Source organism: Zootermopsis nevadensis, unplaced genomic scaffold, assembly GCF_977971745.1.
Source record: "Zootermopsis nevadensis isolate Lab colony 2312 unplaced genomic scaffold, Znev_1.0 Znev_ptg000021l, whole genome shotgun sequence".
NCBI lineage: Eukaryota > Metazoa > Arthropoda > Insecta > Blattodea > Termopsidae > Zootermopsis > Zootermopsis nevadensis.
Genome location: NW_028259153.1, coordinates 11893901 through 11906250, shown reverse-complemented (window position 1 = coordinate 11906250; position 12350 = coordinate 11893901).

The window sequence follows — 12350 nt, the reverse complement described above, 5'->3', positions numbered from 1 at the left end:
GTTAGCACGTTCCTTCAATCTCTTCATGATGACGTACCATTCTTTTATTTATAGTTCACTGCTCCACACTGCGGTTTTTACTGTCTTTACGTATTTATCTCTTTTCTTCTCAATTATCCTTCTTTATTCGCTTCTATTTTCTGTTCTCCAGTATCTCTCTTCCTGGGTTCTCTCATTATTTCTTAATTTCCTGAACTTTCGTTTGATTTGTCTCTATATTTCCTTTTCTGCTTTCTTCTGTATTCTCTCCTTTATCCTTTTTATTATTCTAATACGCTTATTAAATAGATGTGTGATAAAATACATACGCAATTTCTTTATTCCGGTACGGAATGGCGTATAGGCCAATAATGGATGTGTACGTAGCTTTATTAACAGAGTGAAACTACATTTCAGTTCTGTGTTTCATCTTAAATATCGGACTTAAGGAACGTTGGTTGCTGTATTTGGGTTATTAAAAGAACATTAAATTCTTACTGAAATATGTAAACAAATTAAGTAATGCAGTAACCCTACACTCTGTTCGTGCGATATTCCGTTGTGTTTAGTTATTGATATGGACCCTTTCCGACGTACTAGTTGGAAACAAATATCATTTCAACAAAATTAACTATGTTTACTTGCATAATAATGTAACCCATATTCCTTTGGGGTTATTTCATTTCAGCTCATAGTTGCTCACATCGCAATTTAGCAGAGGCTACAAGAATTTCATTAATGCAAAGACTAATAAACAAGAAAATTAAAACCTTTTCATTTGCAATGCCTTGCTTACAAACCCGCTGGCTGCTTTGCATATTTATGTCACCTTTTGAAACATGTTAAAGGTAAGATACTAAATCAAAATAATATAACATGCTGTAATTTTCATGGACAAAATAATAGATAAAATATGATTTTAAATTTCGCTATTCTGTACATTGTAAGCGTATGACCGCCTCTTCTAGAAGGCGCTTAAACCTTTATAAATGCCATTACACATTACAGTCATTTTAACCTTATTTACTTTGCTGGTAAAATAAGTTACTTTGCCTTAAGCTAATGTATGATGCAATAAATAATATCTAATGTAAGACTTGAGGTTCTCTTCAATATCTAATATATTTGTACTACACTGACGTACCAACAAAAATAACATTTCTCAAAAATAGATCAAGAGTGTTCGGTTTGAAACCATTACGTTCTAAGATTAGAAACCAAACTTTTCAACGTGTAATCTTATTTTAACGCTAGCTTTCGAACTACGCTTGTAAGACGCTAATGTATTCGGGTTTTCGATATTTACGGCTTTCCGAATACAGAGTTGAAAGTGTTAATGACGCTGCCTTTTATCCGATAATCGCTTTTAGGCTTATTAAACAGAAGCAGGTATTTACACGTATTACTCTCCAGCATAACTTGAATTCTTGACTGTTCAAATGGGTCCGCAGCCCTAAGCCTTCTATTCTTAACAGAGCTTTAATGAAACATCGAAGACTTTTGGAAAATGTGTGACCCTAAGGAAGTGTGATCAGGTCCTGCCGTGACTTTCAATTCCAAGAAATGTTTTCTGCTTCAACTTATATTGGTTAGGCCTGCCGTCTATTCTTCTTTTTTTATGTTAAGACTCTTTCCGAAAGTGATAAGAGATCTATAGATCCATATTCACGAGTGTATCTCCAAAATAATAAGTTCTGAATTAATTTTCAGTAGTTAATGAAATTTTAATTAATGTAACTTTATCACAGACATCTAATCACTATATGTTAGCCGATTTTTTCAGGGGAAGAATGTGAAGGCTTGCGAAACAGCTATGCTGTCTCTCTACTGGCTACTCCATGTTTCCTGTTTCAACCTGCAAAAAAATATAACCGACTTTCACGAAATTTGGTACGGTCGCTGTGCCGTTGGAGGACACTCGTACTAGGCTATTTCCTAGAACCGGCAATAACAACATGACGGTCATATAGTAGCCTAGAACCTTGTTCTAAAATTTACCATGTTTCGGAGACTGTCTCTGTCACCATCTTCAGTGATGAAGACTTCATTTATAAAATGGGCCCAACGAAATAAGTTCATTTGTGCCTGAAGATGGAGACGGAACTAGTCATATTTAAATCTTTAATTTCTTAAATGTTGAAATACAAGACCATGGGTAACATCCGACCGGTCTCTCACAGTAATGCGGCGATTATGAAGATGGCTGTCTTGTGGATTGTTGTTCCGGCAGCAACCCAGAAGGCAGCCAACTTCTCATCCTCCTTCATTTGCACACCGTAATGGTATCGGGTGAAGAATACGAAGTGTGAACCTCCTCATTACGCGGATGTCTCCATTTTCGTGTTGCTGGTCTCTTTTACTTCCCGACATTCTCCTCGACACTTCGTCCTCAACCTCGCTCAGTTTGACAAGGAGTAAAAATCTTGGGTCCCTTCTGTTTACATTCGAGCCGCACACAAGCCATGAATATTCTGCTGCCTGATAATGACGATACATCATCACGTCACGTGCCAGATATCGACTGTAGCGACCACAGGAACCTTTCCGCTATTTACCAACATAAAATGAACATGATCGATGAAGCCAGGTTATAGATTCAAAAGGTTTTCCCCGCCCACATTATTAAAAAAACTGCACAAATCCGTCTACGGTTTTAAAAACAGAATATCAATGTTAAATGAACTAAACTTGGCACGTAGACCTTCTTATTGTCTTGGACTTGTCTTGGACTTGACCACGTTATAAAAGTGGCTTCTGTACAAACCGAAGAGCTTGTAGGGCGTTGCTGGTCGTTTACTAACGCGTATCGAACTTTCTACCAGCTGTCCAACACTTGTGAGCTCTGAGCAGGCATACAAATTGCCCGTGGGAGGGAGGAGTTGAGTAGTTAATAAAATATTACGTTCATTTGTATGTGCCGGGAAAGTTCAGTCTGTTATAGACTGGGAACAGAACAACACGTCCAGACCAACTCTGGCCTTCTCCCCCACACAGTAGCAAGCTATGACGGCTCCATCTCTGGGAGTAAAGCAGACGGAGCATGACGCTGACCACTTCCATGTAGTTTGGAGATTGATATACAACGTGTTTCTGCGCATTAGACGAGCGTTCTCGGCTTTCCTCGTCACAATTTTGGGGTAAAATAGACGTACGTTGTAATGAAGTGAGAGATTAAATACGCTCTTTCTTGATACTTCGCACCAAAATATCACATATGTACACTGCAGTTACACAGGAAGTCTACTTTGGGTTTTACATTGAAGAATCTTGGAAACCAAACTGTGAAGTGTACACTTTCAATCCGGTCAACCTGTTGTACGTCGATGAAGCGTGTTCAGTACAAATATTAGAACGACACGAAACTATTTCCTGCCTGGCTTTACCCGAAGAATTCCCAGAGACGTATGTATGTCGAGAAATACGAGTGCATGTGAAACTGGTCCTTTTGCTTGCTTCTTTATAATAAAAAAATGAGGCAAAGTGGGTCTCCTGAATGTACATTTTTTGAAATTATTAGGAGATGAAGTAAATGTTTTTGTGCTCCAAAATACGTGTTAAAGCGAATGATTTCTTGTTACGGCGATAAAATTAAAGGGTTAATTAGTATGATTGTGTAACAAGGAACGATGCAAGAAAATAGTAGGAATATGTGATAAAAGAATATACTTGATATAAATTAAGTTATCATATTCACAATATCCGGTCAGTCGACTCTGTTCTAAAGCAGATTAATTCAGTTCATACCCTTACACTCTATTTCTTTAACACACATTTTCACATTGCTCTTACATTTACTTCCAGTTCTACGAAGTGGTCTCTTATGTCCTCAATGCGTGTTATATGTCCGATTAAAGTCATCTTACATGTTTATTAGAATAATAGAAGTTATGAAACTCCTTGAGATTGTTCGACGATCCTGTTGTCCTCATCACCCCTTTCCCGAACATCGTGGAACTATTTCCTTTCCTCATTATGACATGCCAACCTTGACACCCATGAAACCATCAGGTAAATTGTACTTTTTAGTCATTAAGGAGACTATTATACCGTCAGCTCTTCTGACCTTAGTCCAACAATGAGTTACTTTCAGTTTAGACCGTGTTTCTATTTTGTCACAATACCCTGCACCACCTCCACTTATCACAAGTTATTCTGACAGAACTATACGCAGTTTCTTTTCATGTCACGAGAATTATTTCTACAAAAGCGGTTAGCACAAGATCCACGGGGCACAACGCCAGGAGTTCTGTCATTGTTTGCACAGATATTCATGTGGCACTTTACATTCTGCATGATCTTAGAAGAATGATTACATCTTTTCATGCAGTAAATTATTTTATTGTAATGCCTTTCGTTCCTGGAAATCTGAATCTTAGCCTTTCATCATTATGATAGAAGGCTTAATGTGTCAATTCTGCTGCGAGCTGTCTAGGGATAATTAATTCTAGGGTGAATAAGAATTTTTGCCGAGATGGGATTGTTAATGCATCAATCACAATCTGTTATACGATAATTCTACCGCTTTATACAGTTCTGAAAGGAGAAGTCTCACTCAAACGAAAGAACAAAGTACCGAGGAGAATATTCAGACCTAAGTGAGAAAAAATAACAGCAGGATCGGGATAAACACATATTGACAAAGGACTGTGTTATTTATTTTAACTCTCTCCATTGAACATACTTCTTATTAAGAGTTAATAGCCGTTCAACTATTTAAGAGGATTGCCGACTTTAATGTAATCTCAAGGTTTATTACCGTGTTTATAAGAGACCGCTGTTGACCACTAGCTAGTGCCACCTGAATCCAGTCCCTCATACGCCATTTCCTTAAGAACCATTTGAATATTATCTTCCCACGCACGGAGGAACCTGGATATTCAGACATGTTAATTGGGAAGCTTGAAGGGACGAGTCCAATTGGGAGAACTAGAAGTAGAATGATTTTAACCTGACCAATTGACTTCATGGAATAGAGTCCTTGAGAAGCTGAGAGTACGCTAAACTGCACAAGAAATTCAACGCCTTCTGTTGAATACGAAGGTTATTGTCGTATTACAGAAATCAAATTTAATAGAATTCTTTCAGGATGTGGCTTAGAATATATCCTTAAACATATGTTAGAAGAATAGACACTGAGGATTTGAACTGGATTCATTTAACTCAAGATAAAGACCTGTGGTGTATTCTTGTGAACGTAGCAGTGAACTTTTTGTTTTGCAATAAGTGCGGAGATTCTTTTGGCAAAAATTACGACGATCAAATTCTCAACGATTCTGCACCGTGCAGTTAGTTAATGAGCGTCATTTTTGACATTTCGTTTGAGATTTGTATGAACACTTTTGTATCGCCGCTCCAAAAATTATTGGCCCTTGCGAAGACAACCCTGGATAACATCGGCCCTGGACACGCAGTGTCTCGCCTGACTCGCATTCATAGTACCCCTGGATCGATTTCCTAAGCCCGGTATACGGGTGCCTGTACGAGAATGTGTAGCTAGGACTTTAAAATAGCTCATCACTGCTTTGTCTCTTGCGTCGTTCTGTGTTTCGTATTTAATACAGTTGTAACACTTACGATTGCTTCAAATGTCCCGCAGGCAAAGGTCAGACCAACGACTGAAGGATCAAACTTAATTTTGAGATGAATAAAACACCGCACATAATCATGGATAGTGAATATTTTCGTTTTTTCTTAACAGTTGCGTTTCGTAAAATATTGAATGCTTCTCCGAAAATAATTTAAACAACAATAATGATAATGGTAATAGGCATAATAATAATTAGCAAAGCAGATTCATAATATGGCCGGTACATATTTCTGGTGGAATGTGAGCGAATGAATAATGGTATTTTGACTTATCGTATTTAATTCCGTCTCCCTTGTCGATAATCCACGTCGTATCTTAGCCTAAGCGAATATAGGCTGCCTGATGCCTCTGTATATTAACTACATGCTTTAGCTACGTCACTGACAGATAGGAACGGAAGATGAAAGGAAGGGGGGAGCAAGATAGCAAAGAGTCTGTATGAATATGTAAAATGTAATTGAAAAAAAATTTTACCCTTATAATTTCAACACAATCGGCAGAATTTCTGTACCCTCACTTTTACACTACACTGTGTTTTGTGAACCAAAGGAACTATAAAGCATTAGCAATTCAGGCACAATCCTGAAACCGCACGCGCTCCTTCTACAGCCTAAACGCAATAATTTCACATCCGATAATCTACACGGGGCGACGGGGCTGTCTCTTCGTTTGCGCTATGGCTCGCGGTCTTCCCCCACATCCCACACGTGTATCTGCAATGGTCATCCAGGCTCGAAGTTATTTTGCGGTCGTTGTATCTTGGATGATCATTTTTCTATCTCGTTTTATGGTACAGTCGAAATACAGTCGTTAGACGATGTGTTGAGTATCGTGAAAGATAATTTAGGAGTTTTAAAACGAATCCTTGTGACCTGCTTAAAACTGCAATCTGTACTTTCGAAAGAATATAACGCACTAAAATATTTATCATTAGCAGCATTATTCGTCTTCTCTCAAGTCGTGGACAGTGATCTGACATCGTGACTGAAGCGTCATGAGCATGTCCCATTCCCCCTTCCCCTGTTTGTAACTAATTCGATAGCTATCGATCACTCTCCGAACATGCCATTTCCATTTCGTTCTGTAAAAATTTCAGTTTATACCTGCTCTTGAAATTGTTCAGTTCCTTTAAGTCTTATTTATTCTGTTATCCAGGAATATGTAGAGTCTGCAGGTGAACTAGTGTCTTTAAAAGAAACTAGCAAAACTTAAATTCTGTTAAATATGTTCACAAATATATTATTGTATTAGTACGCTTAAATTATTGTTCTTTACTAAATAAATATTTATTTTCTCATGTCGCCCCAAGTAACGGAAACATTACCAGAAAAACATTAATTTAATGAGCACAGTTAGAATAATTAATGGTTTTCCATACGTTGATGACTGAAAGTTTATCTGGACGACTGTTGCAGTCTGTGTAAAACCCCGTAGTTTCCGTCAAGTTTTCGAGAGCCGTTTTGTTAATAATTAAGCGTACTCTTCAATGGTACAGCGACCCATAAACACATGTGCTAAATTTACAGCCTGGAATTAAGCTCTGTTCCTACAAGTACTGACAATGGCAGGTGTGAGTTACATGTTGTTGGTGTCAATAGCTTGATGTACTGAAAACCAAATTAAATATTTAAATGCGCGGAAAATACAGAGATACGCTTACATATAAACATGGCGAAATTATTCATGTTGAAGTGAGAGCAAGACAAATACTAATTTAATGGATTCTTTATAGTATTAATAAAATATCCAATCCTCCAGCCAAGAAATATCTATTATTAAATTTCAAAACTTGAAACGAACAATATACATCTGGGATAAGAGGACATGTTTTCGCTTCGACTTCTGGGTAATCGTCCTGTTGATGGAGGCTGCAAGCGTCTCTGAAATGTCGGTATATTTTAAAAAAATACTTGGCGCAAGAACCCAGAATACAGCCATCTTTAAAGCTTCTCTTCTATTCATTTTAACTTTGCCTATTTCACGTTCTCAATGAACTGATAAAAAGACGGTCATTTGTTTTTATTTGTTTTCTATTTTGGTACTGGGGTAGCATGGAAACAAAATGATAACTAATTAGTTAACCATCTTTCTTTTGGACGCCTTTCACAAGTAACAGCTGGTTTCTGATAATTACTGCCACAGATGTAGTTTGGTACTTGTGATTAATGGGAACTACCTGCCACCTTTGTGTTCCAAATTGTCATTCACAGCGCGCTTTCAATTATGCTAGAAACTTGTACTGCCTGTCAATCAAGTGAGTATTATTTGCATTTAGGGAAGGGGGGAGGGTAAGTATTCCTCGCAGGGGGTATCTGCCTCCCGGGGTGACGCCCATGCTATCTTTCTACATTCAATCTAATACAATGTGTTCTATTGATTTTAGAGTATGAAATTGTGCGTATATTTAATCATATTCAGGCTAGGGGATGAAGTATTACATGATATCAGTTACTCGTAGAAACGTATTTTAGTTGAACTGCCGTAAGAGAGCACTGTTGTGCCAATCGTGCTGATAATTTTGAATGTTCGAATGTATTGCAGCTGTTAAATGGAGCATTGCTGCACAACGAAAGATACAGTTCATGATAGCAATTTGTTTTCTTTTTTTACAAACGTTGTCTCGTGAAACGAAGTTAAGTTGGAAGATGGCTGACTTCTAGGCTGTAGCGCCGTGTAGTCTAGCAGAAGTTTACCAACGTTTCGGATGTCCTTGCTGCCTCCATTATCAGAGCGCTGAGTAAGTCATATTTACTCATTGCCTTGAACAACCCAGAAGACAGCCATCTTCAGACTCACCGCCGTGAAAACCTTAACTCCTACGAAGTTAGATTTGGCTTTTAGGTTAGGAAGCACTTTTTAATTTTGGTAAATTTCTACCAGGCCATATTGGCCAGCGATTCATGTGATTGTGAGTAAGGTCTTGCAAAGGAAACTCGATCACGGTTTTGCGTGGTTTTCCTCGACCCAGAACAAATGCTGAGTTGGGAAATAAACTTTTCGTTTTATGTTAATACTGAGGTATTAACATAAAAATGTCACCCTTAATGGCCAACCCCATGTCAACATATAAGTTTTGAAATTTCACCAAATGTTGCCCTCCCAAGATATTTCAAGAATTCAAATTTTAAGCGGATGCAGACCCATCTCAAACTTCTCCGCTTCCGAAAGCGGGGACTGCCCGGGAAACTTCATAGCCAAAATTTTTTCTCTTTCATCCCGTTAAACGTAGTGTCTCTCGCTACTCTTCTGCCACTTCTGTTCCCTTTGTCTCTGTTCGGTCTTCAAAGGGTTAAAATTCCTCCACTTGAGCGCGCTACTGTGCGGAGCCATTGGTTCAGGCTTCACATATCGCAAATACTCCGAAATTGGACGGAAGCTGTAATCAGCGTCGCGCTACTGAAATCTTACGTCCACGAGAAAACTGCTACAGGGGCTTGGAAGGTATGTCCTTGTGGACGCGGACGTCGGGACCTAAGAATTTCTGTCTAGAGTAATTTGATTTATTAAATATTAAATATAATAAAACCGCCTTATATATTATAGGGTCGTATTAAAATATTTCTGAAATTCGGGGTAGTTTTAAGTAATACTCGTGAAATCTTATCTACTTAAATTCTTATCTATCTGGCTGTAGTTTAAATATTTTCTCTCATACTTTTCCGGTTCTTATTGATGTCCACATTTGCATAAAATTTTCCAAATGACATAAACCTAACTATTATAAATTGTAATCCAATATTATTTATTAGTTTTCACAACTTGTAGCTGTTTGAGGTTAGATCTTTCCACGATAAACATTTTGTGTTCATAAACACAGAAGCCTTTACATTCTTAACATGGGCCTGCAGTTTACCAGCACGGCTTTGTAATGCTCAGATAAGAAATGCTAGTTCTTTGTGCAGGTTGCGTTAACTGTCGGGCCTTGCCGGCTGTTCCTTCACATTGCATTGCGCGGGGTCACGGAGCCATGATCCCTGTGTGTGTGAGGGCTAAGCAAGATCAATAAACAATCTGTCAATATTTTCTGTGCGAGTGTCTCGTTCTCCCTCCTTCCAGGGCTGTCGTTACGATTTCATGAATCAAGATGTTAATGGGGAGGTTGGCCCATCCGACCGCCCACTTGACAGATGCTTCTTGATAATTTGATTATTGTTATTTTGTTATATTTATGATTCTTGCTCTTACCATGTGCTATATCTGTAAATATTGGCGTTCTGGCAGTTGATACAGCACACTAACAGTAAATAATTATTATTATTATTATTATCCCATCTCTTCACCGCTTTATGGGGTATGTACTTCCATGTACCCGAGACAGACCTTGTCCCTAAGGTACATAGAGTAGCAGCTATTTCCGGAATACATATTGTTTTTAGCAAGTGCCACATGTATTATATAATTTTATTTTATGACAGTTATTATTATTATTATTATTACTCCATCTATTCACCACTTTATAGAGATATAATTTTACGTGGTTCTGCTTGTGTTTTCGCCAAATAAATTAGCAAAATTAGTGTACAGCAGAAGCTGGTGTGTACGATCCAGTCTGAGTCCTTTTTCAGATTTTGGTGGACCTTTCTTATTGGTGTATTGTAAAACAATGTTTAAAAACAATAGCGGTAAATTATATCCTTTCGAGACTATTCTGAGTGGTAAATGGATCGGATAAATGCCAACCTTTTCAGATTTCAAACATATTATTTTTATTTTGCGATCTTGTATCATGGCTTATGAAACTCAGTTTATAAGTTTTTTCGTTCTTATTTTTTTAACTTATGTGCAATAACTGCACGCCACTGATTCCGCTCTGTATTTTATTACCTCGGCTCCTGAGAAGGTCGAATTCCTTGTCCTGGTGCATGAACTGGATCCAAGGGTCGTCCCAGTGTCCGGACAGTAAAATGTTTCCTTCCGCAGTTGCGCTCTGCTCTGCTTCCGTGTCAGACGGTCAATGTTATATAAGGCTGACCGAGCTGGGTTGTTTGAATTACACCCGGTTGACACATTCAGAACCGATTTCTCTAAAATTTACTAGTGTACGACAATGTCCTCCAACGTCTCTTATACTGAAGTCTGGCAACCAAAATTTTACTTGACTAAAAATCCTGTAGCTATACGGATGTACATTAACAACAACGCAAGAAGCTCATCTGCCTCCTATATCTCACTATCTTGTTAGAATGGTGGCATGTAGCTAGGATGAAGGAAATTATAAATACATACAAAATATTGATGGGAAACCTACTGGGAAACGCCCACTTGTATGAACAAGAAGAAGATGTATAGATGGCATTAAGAAGGATTAATCGGAAGCAGAATGTGAGAATGGAAGGTGGGTGGAAGTGGCTCAGAACCGTGCCCGGTCGCGTGTTTAACCTTCTGGACCTGCTGCTATGGTGTTTTATAAAATATAAATGGGAATGCTCCACATTTTTATATTCACTGTGGTGTCTCTTAAAAATCCTCGAAAATCTATATGTATTTAAGGTTAACTCTTTCGAGGCTGTATTGTTTAATATAGGTTTTAGAATACTACAAATTGCAAAATTTGAAAGCGTAATTTCCGTTTGATATCCTACCGGAACACAGTTGTGAACCTAACGTACTTTTAATATCGATCAAATGTAATGGAAATTATGATAAATTCTCGACTAATCATAAGGAATTTACATTTCTTTAAATTATATTTCCTGTAAAATTGCTCTCTTGGACTTTGTCCATCATCTAAATTATATAAAAATAAAACCTTAACTTTTCGGAAGCTCGATTCTGTTCAGTTTTAGGTAAAGAGGGAAGGAGGGACAAGGATAGAAAGCCTGTCTGTCAGACCTGGTCCATGTCTGCGGCTAGTTCAAACAGGGGGCCCAGCAGATAGGTTTTCTGCCCTCTTTCTTTCTTTTTCACCTGAAGACAGAAGCAGAATACGGATTCCAAAACGCTGTAGTTTTATTCTATAATTTATACAGTGGCCAAAGTACAAAATAATACTTTTACATATTATAATTCACCATTATCTGAAACCTTCAAACTTCAACTGTTTCCTGCCGGCAGAAAGTGCAAATAAGTATCATTCAACAACAGTTTTTACTTTTATAATCCGTCTTGTAGGAAGTCTGCGTTATTGGTCGTATAATTTAGTATATGTGAGCTTTGCACCAACCCAGTCTATTGCTACATAACGTAGAACAAAGAAGTTTGTGCATTGGGATTATAAATTGTAGACAAACGACCCACTTTAGTCATTGTCTGGAGCATAAATCGAACCATGAGTCCAGAGGGAAGGTTTTATATGTTAGCTTCTATGTCATTAAGAGGTAAGGGTTCGAGCCCTGTGTGGCGATGTTCATTGCCATAAATCATCACAGCAGAGCCATCTGTCCTTCGCAGCGCCACAATGCATTACCTAGGGGTCATGTAAAAAGACGTTGCCGACCAAATATCCTTAGGGCAGAATGAATGTCTGGTGTTCCATCGGACTGAAATAGCAGGAAAAAAGGAAAACAGGGTTGTTGTTGTTGCTGTCTCTCTAACTGGTTCACAATGGTACTTACTGTAATGTGGTAATCCTTAAGTTGCCTCACGTACTAAAAGCTGCTACCAGTTTGCTAGATATTTATGAAGGCATAAGGCACAATTTTGAGTGAAAATTATCCAGATATATTCTCTGCGGTACAGTTTTGCATACTTTTTATACTTGAGTGAATTAATCTTGGGGTTCTTCAACGAATCTCTATCAAGTGCAGAGGTTATTTGGTTTTGAATGATGTGGGGTTATGATAAC